Here is a 26,477-nt window from a genome sequence, read left to right on the forward strand (position 1 = left end):
ATTATAAAGGTCCGAATCGAGGATTCTGGGGACAGAAAAAAATTAATCAAGTCTAATATGGACTTCTGAATGGCTGAAAAAAAAAGTAGGAGTCAATGAGCATATATATAACAACTTCAATTTGAAATACTCTTTGGCCATAAATATGATCAGTAAGTCTAATATGGCCTTCTAAATTGGTGAAGTAACATCAGAAGTTGAGAGTCAATAGTAATGTATAAAAAGTTCAAGATCGAGCATTTTTTGGCCAGAAATATGTCCTTTAGTTCAAATATGCAATACCGTGTAGATGAAGTATCATCGGAAGGAGTCAATGAATATTTATAAAAACTTCACGAGCGAGGACTAATTTGCCGGAGATTTGTTCTGTAGGCCAAACAAGGGCTTAATGTATGGCTGAAGTAACATCAGAGCCAGGAAAAGAGTATGTATACAAAATCCATGATCGAGGACAAATAACACGTTTAAGTAGGTCTAAAATGGACTTGCGTATGGCGAAAAATAAAATGAGTCAAAGAGTATCTATAGAAAGTTCAAGATCAAGAGCTCTTTGGCCAGAAATATGTTCAATGGGTCAAATATGGACTACAGAATGGCATCTGTGACATCAGAATGTGTCAGTAAGTATATATATAAAGTTGAAGATTGAGTATTCTTTGGCCAGAAATATGTCCGTAAGGTCAAATATGCAATATGCTATAGCTGACTTTTCATCAGAAGGAGTCAATGAGACAGTATAGAAAGTTCTTGATCATGGACTAATTTGGCCGAAATTTATTTAGTAGGTCAAAATGGAGTCATATATGGCTGAAGTAAAATCAGAGTTAATAATGAGAATGTAATGAAAGTTCAAGTAGTTTTGGCCCTTAAATATGTCCAGTAGGTCAAATATGCAATATGTTATAGCTGACTTTTCATCATCAGGATTCAATCAGTCAGTATAGAAAGTTCTTGATCGTGGACTAATTTGCCAGAAATATGTTCAGTTGGTCTAATATGGACTACGGAATGGCATATGTGACATCAGAATGTGTCAGCAAGTATATGTATAAAGTTGAAGATCGAGTACTCTTTGGCCAGAAATATTTCCTTTAGATCCAATATGTAATACTGTGAGGCTGATGTATCATGAGAAGGAGTCAATCGATATCTATAAAATGTTCATGAGCGACGACTGATTTGCCAGAGATATGTTCTGTAGGTCAAACAAGGGCTGAAGTAACATCAGAGTCAGGCAAAGAATATGTATACAAAATCCATGACCAAGGACAAAAAACATGTTTAAGTAGGTCTAAAATGGACTTGTGTATGGCTAAAAATAAAATCAGGAGTCAATGAGTATCTATAGAAAGTTCAAGTTCAAGCGATCTTTGGCCAGAAATATGTCCATGAGGTCAAATATGCAATATGCTATAGCTGACTTTTCATCAGAAGTCAATGAGTCAGTATAGAAAGTTCTTGATCGTGGAGTAATTTGACAAAAAATTATTTAGTAGGTAAAAATGGGTTCATATATGTCTGAAGTAAGATCAGAGTGAATAATGAGAATGTATTGAAAGTGCAAGTAGTTTTTGGCCTAGAAATATGTCCATTAGGTCAAATATGCAATTTGCTATGACTGACTTTTCATAAGAAGGAGTCAATGAGTCAGGAAAAGAGTATGTATACAAAATCCATAATCAAGGACAAAAACATATTTAATTGGGTCTAAAATGGACTAGTGTATGGCTAAAAACAAAATAAGAAGTCAATGAGCATCTATAGAAAGTTCAAGATCAAGCACTCTTTGGCCAGAAATATGTTCATCAGGTCAAATATGTGACATCAGAATTCGTCTGTAAGTATATATAAAAGGTTCAAGATCGAGTACTCTCTGGCCATAAATATGTCCATGAGGTCAAATACACAATATGCTATAGTTGACTTTTCATCAGAAATCAATGAGACAGTATAGAAAGATCTTGATCGTGGAGTAATTTGACAAAAATTAATACAGTAGGTCAAAATGGGTTCATATATGGCTGATGTAAGATCAGAGTGAATAATGAGAATGTACTGAAAGTTCAAGTAATTTTGGCCTTCTTATTGCATATTTTATCTTATGTCCATTAGGTCAAAAATGCAATATGTTATAGCTGACTTTTCATCAGAAGGAGTCAGTGAGTCAGTATAGAAAGTTCTTGATCGTGGACTAATATGCCAGAAGTATGTTCAGTTGGTCTAATATGGACTTCTGTATGGGAGAAGTAACATCAGAAGGAGCCAATGATAATGTATAAAAAGTTCAAGATCGAGTACTTTTGGGCCAGAAATATGTTTATTAGGTCAAATATGGACTACAGAATGGCATATGTGACATCAGAATGTGTCAGTAAGTATATATAAAAACTTTAAGATCGAGTACTCTTTGGCCAGAAATATGTCCATAAGGTCAAATATGCAATATGCTATAGTTGACTTTTCATCAGAAGGACTCAATGAGACAGTATAGAAAGTTCTTGATCGTGCACTAATTTGGCCGAAATTTATTCAGTAGGTCAAAATGGGTTCATATATGGCTCAAGTAAGATCAGAGTGAATCAATGAGTATGTATTGAATGTTCAAGTAGTTTTGGGCCAGAAATATGTCCATTAGGTCAAATATGCAATATGCTATAGCTGACTTTTCATCAGAAGGAGTCAATGAGTCAGTATAGAATGTTCTTGATCGTGGACTAATTTGCCAGAAATATGTTCAGTTGCTCTAATATGGACTTCTGTATGGGTGAAGTAACATCAGAAAGAGTCAATGATAATGTATAAATAGTTCAAGATCGAGTACTTTTGGGCCAGAAAAATGTGCAAAACTCTTTAGCTGAAGTATTATCAAGAGTCCATTAGTATGTATAGAAAGTTCATGATCGAGGACTAATTTGCCAGAAATATTTCCATTAGGTCAAATATGAAATATTCTATGGCTGAAGTAACATCAGAGTGAGTCATGTATAATAAATGTCCGAATCGAGGTTTCTGGGGACAGAAAAAAATTAATCAAGTCTAATATGGACTTCTGAATGGCTGAAAAAAGAAAGTAGGAGTCAATGAGCATATATATAACAACTTCAATTTGAAATACTCCTTGGCCATAAATAGGATCAGTAAGTCTAATATGGCCTTCTATATTGGTGAAGTAACATCAGAAGTTGAGAGTCAATAGTAATGTATAAAAAGTTCAAGATCGAGCATTTTTTGGCCAGAAATATGTCCTTTAGTTCAAATATGCAATACCGTGTAGATGAAGTATCATCGGAAGGAGTCAATGAATATTTATAAAAACTTCACGAGCGAGGACTAATTTGCCGGAGATTTGTTCTGTAGGCCAAACAAGGGCTTAATGTATGGCTGAAGTAACATCAGAGCCAGGAAAAGAGTATGTATACAAAATCCATGATCGAGGACAAATAACACGTTTAAGTAGGTCTAAAATGGACTTGCGTATGGCGAAAAATAAAATGAGTCAAAGAGTATCTATAGAAAGTTCAAGATCAAGAGCTCTTTGGCCAGAAATATGTTCAATGGGTCAAATATGGACTACAGAATGGCATCTGTGACATCAGAATGTGTCAGTAAGTATATATATAAAGTTGAAGATTGAGTATTCTTTGGCCAGAAATATGTCCGTAAGGTCAAATATGCAATATGCTATAGCTGACTTTTCATCAGAAGGAGTCAATGAGACAGTATAGAAAGTTCTTGATCATGGACTAATTTGGCCGAAATTTATTTAGTAGGTCAAAATGGAGTCATATATGGCTGAAGTAAAATCAGAGTTAATAATGAGAATGTAATGAAAGTTCAAGTAGTTTTGGCCCTTAAATATGTCCATTAGGTCAAATATGCAATATGTTATAGCTGACTTTTCATCATCAGGATTCAATCAGTCAGTATAGAAAGTTCTTGATCGTGGACTAATTTGCCAGAAATATGTTCAGTTGGTCTAATATGGACTACGGAATGGCATATGTGACATCAGAATGTGTCAGCAAGTATATGTATAAAGTTGAAGATCGAGTACTCTTTGGCCAGAAATATTTCCTTTAGATCCAATATGTAATACTGTGAGGCTGATGTATCATGAGAAGGAGTCAATCGATATCTATAAAATGTTCATGAGCGACGACTGATTTGCCAGAGATATGTTCTGTAGGTCAAACAAGGGCTGAAGTAACATCAGAGTCAGGCAAAGAATATGTATACAAAATCCATGACCAAGGACAAAAAACATGTTTAAGTAGGTCTAAAATGGACTTGTGTATGGCTAAAAATAAAATCAGGAGTCAATGAGTATCTATAGAAAGTTCAAGTTCAAGCGATCTTTGGCCAGAAATATGTCCATGAGGTCAAATATGCAATATGCTATAGCTGACTTTTCATCAGAAGTCAATGAGTCAGTATAGAAAGTTCTTGATCGTGGAGTAATTTGACAAAAAATTATTTAGTAGGTAAAAATGGGTTCATATATGTCTGAAGTAAGATCAGAGTGAATAATGAGAATGTATTGAAAGTGCAAGTAGTTTTTGGCCTAGAAATATGTCCATTAGGTCAAATATGCAATTTGCTATGACTGACTTTTCATAAGAAGGAGTCAATGAGTCAGGAAAAGAGTATGTATACAAAATCCATAATCAAGGACAAAAACATATTTAATTGGGTCTAAAATGGACTAGTGTATGGCTAAAAACAAAATAAGAAGTCAATGAGCATCTATAGAAAGTTCAAGATCAAGCACTCTTTGGCCAGAAATATGTTCATCAGGTCAAATATGTGACATCAGAATTCGTCTGTAAGTATATATAAAAGGTTCAAGATCGAGTACTCTCTGGCCATAAATATGTCCATGAGGTCAAATACACAATATGCTATAGTTGACTTTTCATCAGAAATCAATGAGACAGTATAGAAAGATCTTGATCGTGGAGTAATTTGACAAAAATTAATACAGTAGGTCAAAATGGGTTCATATATGGCTGATGTAAGATCAGAGTGAATAATGAGAATGTACTGAAAGTTCAAGTAATTTTGGCCTTCTTATTGCATATTTTATCTTATGTCCATTAGGTCAAAAATGCAATATGTTATAGCTGACTTTTCATCAGAAGGAGTCAGTGAGTCAGTATAGAAAGTTCTTGATCGTGGACTAATATGCCAGAAGTATGTTCAGTTGGTCTAATATGGACTTCTGTATGGGAGAAGTAACATCAGAAGGAGCCAATGATAATGTATAAAAAGTTCAAGATCGAGTACTTTTGGGCCAGAAATATGTTTATTAGGTCAAATATGGACTACAGAATGGCATATGTGACATCAGAATGTGTCAGTAAGTATATATAAAAACTTTAAGATCGAGTACTCTTTGGCCAGAAATATGTCCATAAGGTCAAATATGCAATATGCTATAGTTGACTTTTCATCAGAAGGACTCAATGAGACAGTATAGAAAGTTCTTGATCGTGGACTAATTTGGCCGAAATTTATTCAGTAGGTCAAAATGGGTTCATATATGGCTCAAGTAAGATCAGAGTGAATCAATGAGTATGTATTGAATGTTCAAGTAGTTTTGGGCCAGAAATATGTCCATTAGGTCAAATATGCAATATGCTATAGCTGACTTTTCATCAGAAGGAGTCAATGAGTCAGTATAGAATGTTCTTGATCGTGGACTAATTTGCCAGAAATATGTTCAGTTGCTCTAATATGGACTTCTGTATGGGTGAAGTAACATCAGAAAGAGTCAATGATAATGTATAAATAGTTCAAGATCGAGTACTTTTGGGCCAGAAAAATGTGCAAAACTCTTTAGCTGAAGTATTATCAAGAGTCCATTAGTATGTATAGAAAGTTCATGATCGAGGACTAATTTGCCAGAAATATTTCCATTAGGTCAAATATGAAATATTCTATGGCTGAAGTAACATCAGAGTGAGTCATGTATAATAAAGGTCCGAATCGAGGATTCTGGGGACAGAAAAAAATTAATCAAGTCTAATATGGACTTCTGAATGGCTGAAAAAAAAGGAGGAGTCAATGAGCATATATATAACAACTTCAATTTGAAATACTCTTTGGCCATAAATATGATCAGTAAGTCTAATATGGCCTTCTATATTGGTGAAGTAACATCAGAAGTTGAGAGTCAATAGTAATGTATAAAAAGTTCAAGATCGAGCATTTTTTGGCCAGAAATATGTCCTTTAGTTCAAATATGCAATACCGTGTAGATGAAGTATCATCGGAAGGAGTCAATGAATATTTATAAAAACTTCACGAGCGAGGACTAATTTGCCGGAGATATGTTCTGTAGGCCAAACAAGGGCTTAATGTATGGCTGAAGTAACATCAGAGCCAGGAAAAGAGTATGTATACAAAATCCATGATCGAGGACAAATAACACGTTTAAGTAGGTCTAAAATGGACTTGCGTATGGCGAAAAATAAAATGAGTCAAAGAGTATCTATAGAAAGTTCAAGATCAAGAGCTCTTTGGCCAGAAATATGTTCAATGGGTCAAATATGGACTACAGAATGGCATCTGTGACATCAGAATGTGTCAGTAAGTATATATATAAAGTTGAAGATCGAGTATTCTTTGGCCAGAAATATGTCCGTAAGGTCAAATATGCAATATGCTATAGCTGACTTTTCATCAGAAGGAGTCAATGAGACAGTATAGAAAGTTCTTGATCATGGACTAATTTGGCCGAAATTTATTTAGTAGGTCAAAATGGAGTCATATATGGCTGAAGTAAAATCAGAGTTAATAATGAGAATGTAATGAAAGTTCAAGTAGTTTTGGCCCTTAAATATGTCCATTAGGTCAAATATGCAATATGCTATAGCTGACTTTTCATCATCAGGATTCAATCAGTCAGTATAGAAAGTTCTTGATCGTGGACTAATTTGCCAGAAATATGTTCAGTTGGTCTAATATGGACTACGGAATGGCATATGTGACATCAGAATGTGTCAGCAAGTATATATATAAAGTTGAAGATCGAGTACTCTTTGGCCAGAAATATTTCCTTTAGATCCAATATGTAATACTGTGAGGCTGATGTATCATGAGGAGTCAATCGATATCTATAAAATGTTCATGAGCGACGACTGATTTGCCAGAGATATGTTCTGTAGGTCAAACAAGGGCTGAAGTAACATCAGAGTCAGGCAAAGAATATGTATACAAAATCCATGACCAAGGACAAAAAACATGTTTAAGTAGGTCTAAAATGGACTTGTGTATGGCTAAAAATAAAATCAGGAGTCAATGAGTATCTATAGAAAGTTCAAGTTCAAGCGCTCTTTGGCCAGAAATATGTCCATGAGGTCAAATATGCAATATGCTATAGCTGACTTTTCATCAGAAGTCAATGAGTCAGTATAGAAAGTTCTTGATCGTGGAGTAATTAGACAAAAAATTATTTAGTAGGTCAAAATGGGTTCATATATGTCTGAAGTAAGATCAGAGTGAATAATGAGAATGTATTGAAAGTGCAAGTAGTTTTTGGCCTAGAAATATGTCCATTAGGTCAAATATGCAATTTGCTATGACTGACTTTTCATAAGAAGGAGTCAATGAGTCAGGAAAAGAGTACGTATACAAAATCCATAATCAAGGACAAAAACATATTTAATTGGGTCTAAAATGGACTAGTCTATGGCTAAAAACAAAATAAGAAGTCAATGAGCATCTATAGAAAGTTCAAGATCAAGCACTCTTTGGCCAGAAATATGTTCATCAGGTCAAATATGTGACATCAGAATTCGTCTGTAAGTATATATAAAAGGTTCAAGATCGAGTACTCTCTGGCCATAAATATGTCCATGAGGTCAAATACACAATATGCTATAGTTGACTTTTCATCAGAAATCAATGAGACAGTATAGAAAGATCTTGATCGTGGAGTAATTTGACAAAAATTAATACAGTAGGTCAAAATGGGTTCATATATGGCTGATGTAAGATCAGAGTGAATAATGAGAATGTACTGAAAGTTCAAGTAATTTTGGCCTTCTTATTGCATATTTTATCTTATGTCCATTAGGTCAAAAATGCAATATGTTATAGCTGACTTTTCATCAGAAGGAGTCAGTGAGTCAGTATAGAAAGTTCTTGATCGTGGACTAATATGCCAGAATTATGTTCAGTTGGTCTAATATGGACTAGTGTATGGCTAAAAACAAAATAAGAAGTCAATGAGCATCTATAGAAAGTTCAAGATCAAGCACTCTTTGGCCAGAAATATGTTCATCAGGTCAAATATGTGACATCAGAATTCGTCTGTAAGTATATATAAAAGGTTCAAGATCGAGTACTCTCTGGCCATAAATATGTCCATGAGGTCAAATACACAATATGCTATAGTTGACTTTTCATCAGAAATCAATGAGACAGTATAGAAAGATCTTGATCGTGGAGTAATTTGACAAAAATTAATACAGTAGGTCAAAATGGGTTCATATATGGCTGATGTAAGATCAGAGTGAATAATGAGAATGTACTGAAAGTTCAAGTAATTTTGGCCTTCTTATTGCATATTTTATCTTATGTCCATTAGGTCAAAAATGCAATATGTTATAGCTGACTTTTCATCAGAAGGAGTCAGTGAGTCAGTATAGAAAGTTCTTGATCGTGGACTAATATGCCAGAAGTATGTTCAGTTGGTCTAATATGGACTTCTGTATGGGAGAAGTAACATCAGAAGGAGCCAATGATAATGTATAAAAAGTTCAAGATCGAGTACTTTTGGGCCAGAAATATGTTTATTAGGTCAAATATGGACTACAGAATGGCATATGTGACATCAGAATGTGTCAGTAAGTATATATAAAAACTTTAAGATCGAGTACTCTTTGGCCAGAAATATGTCCATAAGGTCAAATATGCAATATGCTATAGTTGACTTTTCATCAGAAGGACTCAATGAGACAGTATAGAAAGTTCTTGATCGTGCACTAATTTGGCCGAAATTTATTCAGTAGGTCAAAATGGGTTCATATATGGCTCAAGTAAGATCAGAGTGAATCAATGAGTATGTATTGAATGTTCAAGTAGTTTTGGGCCAGAAATATGTCCATTAGGTCAAATATGCAATATGCTATAGCTGACTTTTCATCAGAAGGAGTCAATGAGTCAGTATAGAATGTTCTTGATCGTGGACTAATTTGCCAGAAATATGTTCAGTTGCTCTAATATGGACTTCTGTATGGGTGAAGTAACATCAGAAAGAGTCAATGATAATGTATAAATAGTTCAAGATCGAGTACTTTTGGGCCAGAAAAATGTGCAAAACTCTTTAGCTGAAGTATTATCAAGAGTCCATTAGTATGTATAGAAAGTTCATGATCGAGGACTAATTTGCCAGAAATATTTCCATTAGGTCAAATATGAAATATTCTATGGCTGAAGTAACATCAGAGTGAGTCATGTATAATAAAGGTCCGAATCGAGGATTCTGGGGACAGAAAAAAAGTAATCAAGTCTAATATGGACTTCTGAATGGCTGAAAAAAAAAGTAGGAGTCAATGAGCATATATATAACAACTTCAATTTGAAATACTCTTTGGCCATAAATATGATCAGTAAGTCTAATATGGCCTTCTATATTGGTGAAGTAACATCAGAAGTTGAGAGTCAATAGTAATGTATAAAAAGTTCAAGATCGAGCATTTTTTGGCCAGAAATATGTCCTTTAGTTCAAATATGCAATACCGTGTAGATGAAGTATCATCGGAAGGAGTCAATGAATATTTATAAAAACTTCACGAGCGAGGACTAATTTGCCGGAGATTTGTTCTGTAGGCCAAACAAGGGCTTAATTTATGGCTGAAGTAACATCAGAGCCAGGAAAAGAGTATGTATACAAAATCCATGATCGAGGACAAATAACACGTTTAAGTAGGTCTAAAATGGACTTGCGTATGGCGAAAAATAAAATGAGTCAAAGAGTATCTATAGAAAGTTCAAGATCAAGAGCTCTTTGGCCAGAAATATGTTCAATGGGTCAAATATGGACTACAGAATGGCATCTGTGACATCAGAATGTGTCAGTAAGTATATATATAAAGTTGAAGATCGAGTATTCTTTGGCCAGAAATATGTCTGTAAGGTCAAATATGCAATATGCTATAGCTGACTTTTCATCAGAAGGAGTCAATGAGACAGTATAGAAAGTTCTTGATCATGGACTAATTTGGCCGAAATTTATTTAGTAGGTCAAAATGGAGTCATATATGGCTGAAGTAAAATCAGAGTTAATAATGAGAATGTAATGAAAGTTCAAGTAGTTTTGGCCCTTAAATATGTCCATTAGGTCAAATATGCAATATGTTATAGCTGACTTTTCATCATCAGGATTCAATCAGTCAGTATAGAAAGTTCTTGATCGTGGACTAATTTGCCAGAAATATGTTCAGTTGGTCTAATATGGACTACGGAATGGCATATGTGACATCAGAATGTGTCAGTAAGTATATATATAAAGTTGAAGATCGAGTACTCTTTGGCCAGAAATATTTCCTTTAGATCCAATATGTAATACTGTGAGGCTGATGTATCATGAGAAGGAGTCAATCGATATCTATAAAATGTTCATGAGCGACGACTGATTTGCCAGAGATATGTTCTGTAGGTCAAACAAGGGCTGAAGTAACATCAGAGTCAGGCAAAGAATATGTATACAAAATCCATGACCAAGGACAAAAAACATGTTTAAGTAGGTCTAAAATGGACTTGTGTATGGCTAAAAATAAAATCAGGAGTCAATGAGTATCTATAGAAAGTTCAAGTTCAAGCGCTCTTTGGCCAGAAATATGTCCATGAGGTCAAATATGCAATATGCTATAGCTGACTTTTCATCAGAAGTCAATGAGTCAGTATAGAAAGTTCTTGATCGTGGAGTAATTTGACAAAAAATTATTTAGTAGGTCAAAATGGGTTCATATATGTCTGAAGTAAGATCAGAGTGAATAATGAGAATGTATTGAAAGTGCAAGTAGTTTTTGGCCTAGAAATATGTCCATTAGGTCAAATATGCAATTTGCTATGACTGACTTTTCATAAGAAGGAGTCAATGAGTCAGGAAAAGAGTATGTATACAAAATCCATAATCAAGGACAAAAACATATTTAATTGGGTCTAAAATGGACTAGTGTATGGCTAAAAACAAAATAAGAAGTCAATGAGCATCTATAGAAAGTTCAAGATCAAGCACTCTTTGGCCAGAAATATGTTCATCAGGTCAAATATGTGACATCAGAATTCGTCTGTAAGTATATATAAAAGGTTCAAGATCGAGTACTCTCTGGCCATAAATATGTCCATGAGGTCAAATACACAATATGCTATAGTTGACTTTTCATCAGAAATCAATGAGACAGTATAGAAAGATCTTGATCGTGGAGTAATTTGACAAAAATTAATACAGTAGGTCAAAATGGGTTCATATATGGCTGATGTAAGATCAGAGTGAATAATGAGAATGTACTGAAAGTTCAAGTAATTTTGGCCTTCTTATTGCATATTTTATCTTATGTCCATTAGGTCAAAAATGCAATATGTTATAGCTGACTTTTCATCAGAAGGAGTCAGTGAGTCAGTATAGAAAGTTCTTGATCGTGGACTAATATGCCAGAAGTATGTTCAGTTGGTCTAATATGGACTTCTGTATGGGAGAAGTAACATCAGAAGGAGCCAATGATAATGTATAAAAAGTTCAAGATCGAGTACTTTTGGGCCAGAAATATGTTTATTAGGTCAAATATGGACTACAGAATGGCATATGTGACATCAGAATGTGTCAGTAAGTATATATAAAAACTTTAAGATCGAGTACTCTTTGGCCAGAAATATGTCCATAAGGTCAAATATGCAATATGCTATAGTTGACTTTTCATCAGAAGGACTCAATGAGACAGTATAGAAAGTTCTTGATCGTGGACTAATTTGGCCGAAATTTATTCAGTAGGTCAAAATGGGTTCATATATGGCTCAAGTAAGGTCAGAGTGAATCAATGAGTATGTATTGAATGTTCAAGTAGTTTTGGGCCAGAAATATGTCCATTAGGTCAAATATGCAATATGCTATAGCTGACTTTTCATCAGAAGGAGTCAATGAGTCAGTATAGAATGTTCTTGATCGTGGACTAATTTGCCAGAAATATGTTCAGTTGCTCTAATATGGACTTCTGTATGGGTGAAGTAACATCAGAAAGAGTCAATGATAATGTATAAATAGTTCAAGATCGAGTACTTTTGGGCCAGAAAAATGTGCAAAACTCTTTAGCTGAAGTATTATCAAGAGTCCATTAGTATGTATAGAAAGTTCATGATCGAGGACTAATTTGCCAGAAATATTTCCATTAGGTCAAATATGAAATATTCTATGGCTGAAGTAACATCAGAGTGAGTCATGTATAATAAAGGTCCGAATCGAGGATTCTGGGGACAGAAAAAAATTTATCAAGTCTAATATGGACTTCTGAATGGCTGAAAAAAAAAGTAGGAGTCAATGAGCATATATATAACAACTTCAATTTGAAATACTCTTTGGCCATAAATATGATCAGTAAGTCTAATATGGCCTTCTATATTGGTGAAGTAACATCAGAAGTTGAGAGTCAATAGTAATGTATAAAAAGTTCAAGATCGAGCATTTTTTGGCCAGAAATATGTCCTTTAGTTCAAATATGCAATACCGTGTAGATGAAGTATCATCGGAAGGAGTCAATGAATATTTATAAAAACTTCACGAGCGAGGACCAATTTGCCGGAGATATGTTCTGTAGGCCAAACAAGGGCTTAATGTATGGCTGAAGTAACATCAGAGCCAGGAAAAGAGTATGTATACAAAATCCATGATCGAGGACAAATAACACGTTTAAGTAGGTCTAAAATGGACTTGCGTATGGCGAAAAATAAAATGAGTCAAAGAGTATCTATAGAAAGTTCAAGATCAAGAGCTTTTTGGCCAGAAATATGTTCAATGGGTCAAATATGGACTACAGAATGGCATCTGTGACATCAGAATGTGTCAGTAAGTATATATATAAAGTTGAAGATCGAGTATTCTTTGGCCAGAAATATGTCCGTAAGGTCAAATATGCAATATGCTATAGCTGACTTTTCATCAGAAGGAGTCAATGAGACAGTATAGAAAGTTCTTGATCATGGACTAATTTGGCCGAAATTTATTTAGTAGGTCAAAATGGATTCATATATGGCTGAAGTAAAATCAGAGTTAATAATAAGAATGTAATGAAAGTTCAAGTAGTTTTGGCCCTTAAATATGTCCATTAGGTCAAATATGCAATATGCTATAGCTGACTTTTCATCATCAGGATTCAATCAGTCAGTATAGAAAGTTCTTGATCGTGGACTAATTTGCCAGAAATATGTTCAGTTGGTCTAATATGGACTACGGAATGGCATATGTGACATCAGAATGTGTCAGCAAGTATATATATAAAGTTGAAGATCGAGTACTCTTTGGCCAGAAATATTTCCTTTAGATCCAATATGTAATACTGTGAGGCTGATGTATCATGAGGAGTCAATCGATATCTATAAAATGTTCATGAGCGACGACTGATTTGCCAGAGATATGTTCTGTAGGTCAAACAAGGGCTGAAGTAACATCAGAGTCAGGCAAAGAATATGTATACAAAATCCATGACCAAGGACAAAAAACATGTTTAAGTAGGTCTAAAATGGACTTGTGTATGGCTAAAAATAAAATCAGGAGTCAATGAGTATCTATAGAAAGTTCAAGTTCAAGCGCTCTTTGGCCAGAAATATGTCCATGAGGTCAAATATGCAATATGCTATAGCTGACTTTTCATCAGAAGTCAATGAGTCAGTATAGAAAGTTCTTGATCGTGGAGTAATTAGACAAAAAATTATTTAGTAGGTCAAAATGGGTTCATATATGTCTGAAGTAAGATCAGAGTGAATAATGAGAATGTATTGAAAGTGCAAGTAGTTTTTGGCCTAGAAATATGTCCATTAGGTCAAATATGCAATTTGCTATGACTGACTTTTCATAAGAAGGAGTCAATGAGTCAGGAAAAGAGTACGTATACAAAATCCATAATCAAGGACAAAAATATATTTAATTGGGTCTAAAATGGACTAGTCTATGGCTAAAAACAAAATAAGAAGTCAATGAGCATCTATAGAAAGTTCAAGATCAAGCACTCTTTGGCCAGAAATATGTTCATCAGGTCAAATATGTGACATCAGAATTCGTCTGTAAGTATATATAAAAGGTTCAAGATCGAGTACTCTCTGGCCATAAATATGTCCATGAGGTCAAATACACAATATGCTATAGTTGACTTTTCATCAGAAATCAATGAGACAGTATAGAAAGATCTTGATCGTGGAGTAATTTGACAAAAATTAATACAGTAGGTCAAAATGGGTTCATATATGGCTGATGTAAGATCAGAGTGAATAATGAGAATGTACTGAAAGTTCAAGTAATTTTGGCCTTCTTATTGCATATTTTATCTTATGTCCATTAGGTCAAAAATGCAATATGTTATAGCTGACTTTTCATCAGAAGGAGTCAGTGAGTCAGTATAGAAAGTTCTTGATCGTGGACTAATATGCCAGAATTATGTTCAGTTGGTCTAATATGGACTAGTGTATGGCTAAAAACAAAATAAGAAGTCAATGAGCATCTATAGAAAGTTCAAGATCAAGCACTCTTTGGCCAGAAATATGTTCATCAGGTCAAATATGTGACATCAGAATTCGTCTGTAAGTATATATAAAAGGTTCAAGATCGAGTACTCTCTGGCCATAAATATGTCCATGAGGTCAAATACACAATATGCTATAGTTGACTTTTCATCAGAAATCAATGAGACAGTATAGAAAGATCTTGATCGTGGAGTAATTTGACAAAAATTAATACAGTAGGTCAAAATGGGTTCATATATGGCTGATGTAAGATCAGAGTGAATAATGAGAATGTACTGAAAGTTCAAGTAATTTTGGCCTTCTTATTGCATATTTTATCTTATGTCCATTAGGTCAAAAATGCAATATGTTATAGCTGACTTTTCATCAGAAGGAGTCAGTGAGTCAGTATAGAAAGTTCTTGATCGTGGACTAATATGCCAGAAGTATGTTCAGTTGGTCTAATATGGACTTCTGTATGGGAGAAGTAACATCAGAAGGAGCCAATGATAATGTATAAAAAGTTCAAGATCGAGTACTTTTGGGCCAGAAATATGTTTATTAGGTCAAATATGGACTACAGAATGGCATATGTGACATCAGAATGTGTCAGTAAGTATATATAAAAACTTTAAGATCGAGTACTCTTTGGCCAGAAATATGTCCATAAGGTCAAATATGCAATATGCTATAGTTGACTTTTCATCAGAAGGACTCAATGAGACAGTATAGAAAGTTCTTGATCGTGGACTAATTTGGCCGAAATTTATTCAGTAGGTCAAAATGGGTTCATATATGGCTCAAGTAAGGTCAGAGTGAATCAATGAGTATGTATTGAATGTTCAAGTAGTTTTGGGCCAGAAATATGTCCATTAGGTCAAATATGCAATATGCTATAGCTGACTTTTCATCAGAAGGAGTCAATGAGTCAGTATAGAATGTTCTTGATCGTGGACTAATTTGCCAGAAATATGTTCAGTTGCTCTAATATGGACTTCTGTATGGGTGAAGTAACATCAGAAAGAGTCAATGATAATGTATAAATAGTTCAAGATCGAGTACTTTTGGGCCAGAAAAATGTGCAAAACTCTTTAGCTGAAGTATTATCAAGAGTCCATTAGTATGTATAGAAAGTTCATGATCGAGGACTAATTTGCCAGAAATATTTCCATTAGGTCAAATATGAAATATTCTATGGCTGAAGTAACATCAGAGTGAGTCATGTATAATAAAGGTCCGAATCGAGGATTCTGGGGACAGAAAAAAATTTATCAAGTCTAATATGGACTTCTGAATGGCTGAAAAAAAAAGTAGGAGTCAATGAGCATATATATAACAACTTCAATTTGAAATACTCTTTGGCCATAAATATGATCAGTAAGTCTAATATGGCCTTCTATATTGGTGAAGTAACATCAGAAGTTGAGAGTCAATAGTAATGTATAAAAAGTTCAAGATCGAGCATTTTTTGGCCAGAAATATGTCCTTTAGTTCAAATATGCAATACCGTGTAGATGAAGTATCATCGGAAGGAGTCAATGAATATTTATAAAAACTTCACGAGCGAGGACCAATTTGCCGGAGATATGTTCTGTAGGCCAAACAAGGGCTTAATGTATGGCTGAAGTAACATCAGAGCCAGGAAAAGAGTATGTATACAAAATCCATGATCGAGGACAAATAACACGTTTAAGTAGGTCTAAAATGGACTTGCGTATGGCGAAAAATAAAATGAGTCAAAGAGTATCTATAGAAAGTTCAAGATCAAGAGCTTTTTGGCCAGAAATATGTTCAATGGGTCAAATATGGACTACAGAATGGCATCTGTGACATCAGAATGTGTCAGTAAGTATATATATAAAGTTGAAGATCGAGTATTCTTTGGCCAGAAATATGTCCGTAAGGTCAAATATGCAATATGCTATAGCTGACTTTTCATCAGAAGGAGTCAATGAGACAGTATAGAAAGTTCTTGATCATGGACTAATTTGGCCGAAATTTATTTAGTAGGTCAAAATGGATTCATATATGGCTGAAGTAAAATCAGAGTTAATAATAAGAATGTAATGAAAGTTCAAGTAGTTTTGGCCCTTAAATATGTCCATTAGGTCAAATATGCAATATGCTATAGCTGACTTTTCATCATCAGGATTCAATCAGTCAGTATAGAAAGTTCTTGATCGTGGACTAATTTGCCAGAAATATGTTCAGTTGGTCTAATATGGACTACGGAATGGCATATGTGACATCAGAATGTGTCAGCAAGTATATATATAAAGTTGAAGATCGAGTACTCTTTGGCCAGAAATATTTCCTTTAGATCCAATATGTAATACTGTGAGGCTGATGTATCATGAGGAGTCAATCGATATCTATAAAATGTTCATGAGCGACGACTGATTTGCCAGAGATATGTTCTGTAGGTCAAACAAGGGCTGAAGTAACATCAGAGTCAGGCAAAGAATATGTATACAAAATCCATGACCAAGGACAAAAAACATGTTTAAGTAGGTCTAAAATGGACTTGTGTATGGCTAAAAATAAAATCAGGAGTCAATGAGTATCTATAGAAAGTTCAAGTTCAAGCGCTCTTTGGCCAGAAATATGTCCATGAGGTCAAATATGCAATATGCTATAGCTGACTTTTCATCAGAAGTCAATGAGTCAGTATAGAAAGTTCTTGATCGTGGAGTAATTAGACAAAAAATTATTTAGTAGGTCAAAATGGGTTCATATATGTCTGAAGTAAGATCAGAGTGAATAATGAGAATGTATTGAAAGTGCAAGTAGTTTTTGGCCTAGAAATATGTCCATTAGGTCAAATATGCAATTTGCTATGACTGACTTTTCATAAGAAGGAGTCAATGAGTCAGGAAAAGAGTACGTATACAAAATCCATAATCAAGGACAAAAATATATTTAATTGGGTCTAAAATGGACTAGTCTATGGCTAAAAACAAAATAAGAAGTCAATGAGCATCTATAGAAAGTTCAAGATCAAGCACTCTTTGGCCAGAAATATGTTCATCAGGTCAAATATGTGACATCAGAATTCGTCTGTAAGTATATATAAAAGGTTCAAGATCGAGTACTCTCTGGCCATAAATATGTCCATGAGGTCAAATACACAATATGCTATAGTTGACTTTTCATCAGAAATCAATGAGACAGTATAGAAAGATCTTGATCGTGGAGTAATTTGACAAAAATTAATACAGTAGGTCAAAATGGGTTCATATATGGCTGATGTAAGATCAGAGTGAATAATGAGAATGTACTGAAAGTTCAAGTAATTTTGGCCTTCTTATTGCATATTTTATCTTATGTCCATTAGGTCAAAAATGCAATATGTTATAGCTGACTTTTCATCAGAAGGAGTCAGTGAGTCAGTATAGAAAGTTCTTGATCGTGGACTAATATGCCAGAATTATGTTCAGTTGGTCTAATATGGACTAGTGTATGGCTAAAAACAAAATAAGAAGTCAATGAGCATCTATAGAAAGTTCAAGATCAAGCACTCTTTGGCCAGAAATATGTTCATCAGGTCAAATATGTGACATCAGAATTCGTCTGTAAGTATATATAAAAGGTTCAAGATCGAGTACTCTCTGGCCATAAATATGTCCATGAGGTCAAATACACAATATGCTATAGTTGACTTTTCATCAGAAATCAATGAGACAGTATAGAAAGATCTTGATCGTGGAGTAATTTGACAAAAATTAATACAGTAGGTCAAAATGGGTTCATATATGGCTGATGTAAGATCAGAGTGAATAATGAGAATGTACTGAAAGTTCAAGTAATTTTGGCCTTCTTATTGCATATTTTATCTTATGTCCATTAGGTCAAAAATGCAATATGTTATAGCTGACTTTTCATCAGAAGGAGTCAGTGAGTCAGTATAGAAAGTTCTTGATCGTGGACTAATATGCCAGAAGTATGTTCAGTTGGTCTAATATGGACTTCTGTATGGGAGAAGTAACATCAGAAGGAGCCAATGATAATGTATAAAAAGTTCAAGATCGAGTACTTTTGGGCCAGAAATATGTTTATTAGGTCAAATATGGACTACAGAATGGCATATGTGACATCAGAATGTGTCAGTAAGTATATATAAAAACTTTAAGATCGAGTACTCTTTGGCCAGAAATATGTCCATAAGGTCAAATATGCAATATGCTATAGTTGACTTTTCATCAGAAGGACTCAATGAGACAGTATAGAAAGTTCTTGATCGTGCACTAATTTGGCCGAAATTTATTCAGTAGGTCAAAATGGGTTCATATATGGCTCAAGTAAGATCAGAGTGAATCAATGAGTATGTATTGAATGTTCAAGTAGTTTTGGGCCAGAAATATGTCCATTAGGTCAAATATGCAATATGCTATAGCTGACTTTTCATCAGAAGGAGTCAATGAGTCAGTATAGAATGTTCTTGATCGTGGACTAATTTGCCAGAAATATGTTCAGTTGCTCTAATATGGACTTCTGTATGGGTGAAGTAACATCAGAAAGAGTCAATGATAATGTATAAATAGTTCAAGATCGAGTACTTTTGGGCCAGAAAAATGTGCAAAACTCTTTAGCTGAAGTATTATCAAGAGTCCATTAGTATGTATAGAAAGTTCATGATCGAGGACTAATTTGCCAGAAATATTTCCATTAGGTCAAATATGAAATATTCTATGGCTGAAGTAACATCAGAGTGAGTCATGTATAATAAAGGTCCGAATCGAGGATTCTGGGGACAGAAAAAAATTAATCAAGTCTAATATGGACTTCTGAATGGCTGAAAAAAAAGTAGGAGTCAATGAGCATATATATAACAACTTCAATTTGAAATACTCTTTGGCCATAAATATGATCAGTAAGTCTAATATGGCCTTCTATATTGGTGAAGTAACATCAGAAGTTGAGAGTCAATAGTAATGTATAAAAAGTTCAAGATCGAGCATTTTTTGGCCAGAAATATGTCCTTTAGTTCAAATATGCAATACCGTGTAGATGAAGTATCATCAGAAGGAGTCAATGAATATTTATAAAAACTTCACGAGCGAGGACTAATTTGCCAGAGATATGTTCTGTAGGTCAAACAAGGGCTGAAGTAACATCAGAGTCAGGCAAAGAATATGTATACAAAATCCATGACCAAGGACAAAAAACATGTTTAAGTAGGTCTAAAATGGACTTGTGTATGGCTAAAAATAAAATCAGGAGTCAATGAGTATCTATAGAAAGTTCAAGTTCAAGCGCTCTTTGGCCAGAAATATGTCCATGAGGTCAAATATGCAATATGCTATAACTGACTTTTCATCAGAAGGTGTCAATGAATCAGCATAGAAAGTTCTTGAGCGTGGACTAATTTGGCAAAAATGTATTCGGTCAAAATGGGTTCATATATGGCTTAAGTAAGATCAGAGTGCATAATGAGAATGTATTGAAAGTTCAAGTAGTTTTGGCCTAGAAATATTTCCATTAGGTCAAATATGCAATATGCTGTAGCTGACTTTTAATCATCTAGAGTCAATGAGTCAGTATTATAGAAAGTTCTTGATCGTGAACAAATTTGCCAGAAATATGTTCAGTTGGTCTAATATGGACTTCTGGAGAATTAACATCAGAAGGAGCCAATGATAATGTATAAAAAGTCCAAAATCGAGTCCTTTTGGGCCAGAAATATGTTTATTAGGTCAAATATGCAGTATGCTATAGCTGACTTTTCATAAGAAGGAATCAGTGAGTATGTATACAAAATCCATAATTAAGGTCAAAAACAGTAGGTCTTTAAGTAGGTCTACAATGGACTTGTGTATGACAAAAAAAAACAAAAACAAAATATGGAGTCAATGAGAATCTATAGAAAGTTCAATATCAAGCGCTCTTTGTGGTGTTCCTTAGGTCAAATATGGGCTACTTCTGTCTGATGGAATTTTATCATCAAGGACAAATTTGCCCGAAATTTGTTCAGTAGTTCAAAATGGGTTAATATATGGCTGAAATAAGATCAGAGTGAATCAATGGGTTACATTGAAAGTTCAGTATTGAGTATGTTTGGTCCAGAAATATGTTCATTAGGTCAAATATGCAATATGCTGTAGCTGACTTTTCATCAGGAGTCTTTGAGTCAGCATAGGAAGTTCTTGATAGTGGATTAATTTGCCAGAAATGTTTCCATTAGGTCAAATATGCAATATTCTATGGCTGACGTATTATCAAGGGTGAATGAGTATGTATAAGAAGTTCATGATTGAGGACTAATTTGCCAGAAATATTTCAATTAGATCAAATATGGAATACTCTATAGCTGAAGTATTATCAATGAGTTTGTTTACAAAATTCATGATCGAGGACTCTTGGGTCAAAAAATTGTCTAAGTATATCTAATAGGGACCACTGTGTGGCTGATGTGACATACTTATGCTTCTATGAGTACATTTTATTATCAAGTTAATTATCAAATACTCTTTGGCCAGAAATATGTTTAGTAAGTCATATGTGGAGTACTGTCTGTCTGATGTAACATGAATAGGCGTCTGTAGAACGTTCAAGTTTAAGAACCTTTTGTCCAAATTTATGTTCAGTTCATAAATGGATTACGTATGGCTTCATTGTCCCACGGAAAGAAGTTAGTTGTTGTGTACATTGCCAAAAAACAGTGCATACTTTATATGTTATTCTTTAATGCACAAACGGAATAATTCATGTTTTGATTGCAATGTCACAGGATATATGTGTTTTCTCTTCAATACATATATGAAATGAGTTATTTACTATATTTATTGCAATGCAAACAGCACATGTGATATGTGTTATCTGTTCAATGCACAACGTAAAAAGTTCGTTCTTGAATGCAATGCAATAACAAATACGTTATGTGCTATGTATTCTATGTACAATGGAATGCGTTAATTCATCGTTCTTGTATGCAATGCAATGCAACAAGCACCTGTCATGTGTTATCACTTCACTACACAACGGATCAAGTTACTGCAATGCAATGCACCATGTATTCTATTTACAATGGAATGCGTTAATTCTTGTTTTCATGTTATTGTATTAATAGATTGATCGAGTTATGTGTTAATTCTTCAATGCATAACAGATGAGTTAGTTGTTGATGGTTTGCAATGCAACAGCATATGTATGTTTTGTTTTCTCTTCAATGCACAAAGGAAAGATTTAGTTCTTGTATGCAACGCAGTTGCAATGCAACAGCGCATATGTTATCTTCATTTCTTCTATGCACAGCGTAATAATTTCAATATTGTACGCAATGCAATGAAACAGTTAGTTTTTGATGGACTGCACTGCAACAGCATATGTGATATGTTTTCTCTTCAATGCACAAAAGAAAGAGTTTGTTCTTGTATGCAATGCAGTGCAACAAGCACCTGTCATGTGTTATCTCTTCCCTGCACAACGGATCACGTTGCAATGCAATGCACACATTAGATGTGTTTTATCTGTTCAATGCATAACGGATGAGTTACTCAACGAGTTATGTGTTATCTCTTCGATGCATGAGAAATACGTTAGTTCTTGTATACAATGCAAAGAGGTGCAACTTACATGTTGCAATGCAACAGCACATGTTATATTAATTTATTCTATGCACAGCGTAATGAGTTAACTATTGTACGCAATACAACAAAAGAGTTAGTTCTTGTCGTGTTATCGCTTCACTGCACAACGGATTAAGTTACTGTAATGCAATGCACATATTATGGGTTATCCCTCAAAGCATAACGGATCAGTTAGTTCATTCATAGCAACACGAGAGTGTTATCTCTTCAGTGATTGCAATGCAGTGCAACAAGCACCTGTCATGTGTTATCTCTTCCCTGCACAACGGATCACGTTGCAATGCAATGCACACATTATATGTGTTTTATCTGTTCAATGCATAAAGGATGAGTTACTCAACGAGTTGTGTTATCTCTTCGATGCATGAGACATACGTTAGTATACAATACAAGGAAACAGTGCAACTTACATGTTGCAATGCAACAGCACATATGTTATATGCATTTCTTCTATGCATTGTACGCAATGCAATGAAACAGTTCTTAATGCAACTGCATATGTGATTTCTTTTCTCTTCAATGTACAAAGAGGGATTTAGTTCTTGTAACGTAGTGCAACAAGCAGCTGTCATATGTTATCTCTTCCCTGCAAAACGGAATATGTTACCGCAATGCAGAGCACATGTTATGCGTTATTATCTCAAAAAAAAAATAATGGATCAGTTAGTTCATTCATCACAATATCGCATATGTTATGTATTATTTCTTCAATGCAGAGGATACGTCAGTTTTTGGATACAATTCAAGGAAACCGTGTATAACTTACATGTGTGTTCGTAGGCATTATAATGCAACAGTTAGTTCTTCTATTTATTCCAATGCAAAATCATATGTCAATTTTTCTCTTCAATGCACAAAGGAAATAGCTCGTTCTTGTATGCAATGCAGCAAGCACCTGTCATGTGTTACTTGATCCGTTGTGTAGTGAAGTGTCACTACACAACGGATCAAGTTACTGCAATGCAATGCACACATTATGTGTTATCTCTTCAATGCATACATAACGGATAAGTTATTTGAATCATCGCAGCACAGTTATATGTTATATCTTCGATGCATGAGAAATACGTTAGTTCTTGTATACAATGCAAGAGGTGCAACTTACATGTTGCAATGCAACAGCACATGTTATATTCATTTATTCTATGCACAGCGTAATGAGTTAACTATTGTACGCAATGCAACAAAAGAGTTAGTTCTTGTCGTGTTATCGCTTCACTGCACAACGGATTAAGTTACTGTAATGCAATGCACATATTATGGGTTATCCCTCAAAGCATAACGGATCAGTTAGTTCATTCATAGCAACACGAGAGTGTTATCTCTTCAGTGATTGCAATGCAGTGCAACAAGCACCTGTCATGTGTTATCTCTTCCCTGCACAACGGATCACGTTGCAATGCAATGCACACATTATATGTGTTTTATCTGTTCAATGCATAAAGGATGAGTTACTCAACGAGTTGTGTTATCTCTTCGATGCATGAGACATACGTTAGTATACAATACAAGGAAACAGTGCAACTTACATGTTGCAATGCAACAGCACATATGTTATATGCATTTCTTCTATGCATTGTACGCAATGCAATGAAACAGTTCTTAATGCAACCGCATATGTGATTTCTTTTCTCTTCAATGTACAAAGGAAAGATTTAGTTCTTGTAACGTAGTGCAACAAGCAGCTGTCATATGTTATCTCTTCCCTGCAAAACGGAATATGTTACCGCAATGCAGAGCACATGTTATGCGTTATTATCTCAAAAAAAAAAAAAAAATGGATCAGTTAGTTCATTCATCACAATATCGCATATGTTATGTATTATTTCTTCAATGCAGAGGATACGTCAGTTTTTGGATACAATTCAAGGAAACCGTGTATAACTTACATGTGTGTTCGTAGGCATTACAATGCAACAGTTAGTTCTTCTATTTATTCCAATGCAAAATCATATGTCAATTTTTCTCTTCAATGCACAAAGGAAATAGCTCGTTCTTGTATGCAATGCAAAAAGCACCTGTCATGTGTTACTTGATCCGTTGTGTAGTGAAGTGTCACTACACAACGGATCAAGTTACTGCAATGCAATGCACACATTATGTGTTATCTCTTCAATGCATACATAACGGAAAAGTTATTTGAATCATCGCAGCACAGTTATATGTTATATCTTCGATGCATGAGAAATACGTTAGTTCTTGTATACAATGCAAGAGGTGCAACTTACATGTTGCAATGCAACAGCACATGTTATATTAATTTATTCTATGCACAGCGTAATGAGTTAACTATTGTACGCAATGCAACAAAAGATTTAGTTCTTGTCGTGTTATCGCTTCACTGCACAACGGATTAAGTTACTGTAATGCAATGCACATATTTTGGGTTATCCCTCAAAGCATAACGGATCAGTTAGTTCATTCATAGCAACACGAGAGTGTTATCTCTTCAGTGATTGCAATGCAGTGCAACAAGCACCTGTCATGTGTTATCTCTTCCCTGCACAACGGATCACGTTGCAATGCAATGCACACATTATATGTGTTTTATCTGTTCAATGCATAAAGGATGAGTTACTCAACGAGTTATGTGTTATCTTTTCGATGCATGAGACATACGTTAGTATACAATACAAGGAAACAGTGCAACTTACATGTTGCAATGCAACAACACATATGTTATATGCATTTCTTCTATGCATTGTACGCAATGCAATGAAACAGTTCTTAATGCAACCGCATATGTGATTTCTTTTCTCTTCAATGTACAAAGGAAAGATTTAGTTCTTGTAACGTAGTGCAACAAGCAGCTGTCATATGTTATCTCTTCCCTGCAAAACGGAATATGTTACCGCAATGCAGAGCACATGTTATGCGTTATTATCTCAAAAAAAAAAAAAAATGGATCAGTTAGTTCATTCATCACAATATCGCATATGTTATGTATTATTTCTTCAATGCAGAGGATACGTCAGTTTTTGGATACAACTCAAGGAAACCGTGTATAACTTACATGTGTGTTCGTAGGCATTACAATGCAACAGTTAGTTCTTCTATTTATTCCAATGCAAAATCATATGTCAATTTTTCTCTTCAATGCACAAAGGAAAGAGTTCGTTCTTGTATGCAATGCAACAAGCACCTGTCATGTGTTATCACTTCACTACACAACGGATCAAGTTACTGCAATGCAATGCACACATTATGTGTTATCTCTTCAATGCATACATAACGGATAAGTTATTTGAATCATCGCAGCACAATTATATGTTATATCTTCGATGCATGAGAAATACGTTAGTTCTTGTATATGCAAGGAAAAGGTGCAACTTACATGTTGCAATGCAACAGCACATGTTATATTAATTTATTCTATGCACAGCGTAATGAGTTAACTATTGTACGCAATGCAACAAAAGAGTTAGTTCTTGTCGTGTTATCGCTTCACTGCACAACGGATTAAGTTACTGTAATGCAATGCACATATTATGTGTTATCCCACAAAGCATAACGGATCAGTTAGTTCATTCATAGCAACACGAGTGGTGTTATCTCTTCAGTGCATAACGGCTGAGTTAGTTTATTCATCGCAACACAATGAGTTCTTTTATGCAATGCAGTGCAACAAGCACCATGTGTTATCTCTTCCTTGCACAATGCACACATTATATGTGTTATCTGTTCAATGCATAAAGGATGAGATAGTTGAATCACCGCAACGAGTTATGTGTTATCTCTTCGATGCATGAGACATACGTTAGTATACAATGCAAGGAAACAGTGCAACTTACTCTGCATATGTTATATGAATTTCTTCTATGCATTGTACGCAATGCAATGAAACAGTTCCTAATGCAACCGCATATGTGATTTCTTTTCTCTTCAATGTACAAAGGGAAGATTTAGTTCTTGTAACGCAGTGCAACAAGCAGCTGTCATATGTTATCTCTTCCCTGCAAAACGGAATATGTACTGCAATGCAGAGCACATGTTATGCGTTGTTATCTCAAAGAATAATGGATCAGGTGGTTCATTCATCACAATATCGCATATGTTATGTATTATTTCTTCAATGCAGAGGATACGTCAGTTTTTGGATACAATTCAAGGAAACAGTGCATAACTTACATGTTTGTTCGTAGGCATTACAATGCAACAGTTAGTTCTTGTATTTAT

The sequence above is a fragment of the Chanodichthys erythropterus genome, chromosome 7 (assembly GCF_024489055.1).
Source record: "Chanodichthys erythropterus isolate Z2021 chromosome 7, ASM2448905v1, whole genome shotgun sequence".
Classification (NCBI taxonomy): Eukaryota; Metazoa; Chordata; class Actinopteri; order Cypriniformes; family Xenocyprididae; genus Chanodichthys; species Chanodichthys erythropterus.